Source organism: Mycteria americana, chromosome 1 (genome assembly GCF_035582795.1).
Source record: "Mycteria americana isolate JAX WOST 10 ecotype Jacksonville Zoo and Gardens chromosome 1, USCA_MyAme_1.0, whole genome shotgun sequence".
NCBI lineage: Eukaryota > Metazoa > Chordata > Aves > Ciconiiformes > Ciconiidae > Mycteria > Mycteria americana.
In genome coordinates, this window is record NC_134365.1 from 188,111,117 (window position 1) to 188,111,675 (window position 559).

Genomic DNA, 559 nt, shown 5'->3' on the forward strand with positions numbered 1-559 from the left:
AATCTTATTTATTTTCCATTGTAATTTCTTACTGGAATTTGCAGGGTGCTGTTGAGTAGCTTTTGCATTTAAACGCTGAATTACTTAGACCCTATGTGAAATAATCTACTACAATGAAACATTGTAAGGGTTTTTTTCAGCTTGAAAGATTCTAGGATATAGCAGGATTTAATGCAGAGTATCTCTGCTACTTGGAATTGATGTTGTTAGGAAAGTAATTTTATTTTAGGAAGGAAAAATATTTTTTGTTACAAAGAGAATTGTAACCAGGGAGTCTCTGTGGCGCAATCGGTTAGCGCGTTCGGCTGTTAACCGAAAGGTTGGTGGTTCGAGCCCACCCAGGGACGGGTTCTCTCCTCTCCTCTGCCCATGGCAGGGGGGTTGGAACGAGATGATCTTTAAGGTCCCTTCCAACACAAACCATTCTATGATTCTATGAAAAGACCCTGAGTTCCTACGCCTGACTCCATGTGAGAGTCTCTCCTGGCGGTCCCCACCTGCAAGCTAAAACAACCCAAGTCCCTAGCAATTTTAGGGAAATTATGGTGGTTTGAAATAA

General features: G+C 41.5%; 1 non-coding gene across 1 annotated transcript; it reads left to right on the top strand.

Annotated features, from left to right (window-relative positions):
* Positions 1–273: 273 nt before the first annotated feature.
* TRNAN-GUU (transfer RNA asparagine (anticodon GUU)) lies at positions 274–347 on the top strand. The gene has a single exon. It is a non-coding gene; the product is annotated as a tRNA-Asn (tRNA).
* Positions 348–559: the final 212 nt, after the last annotated feature.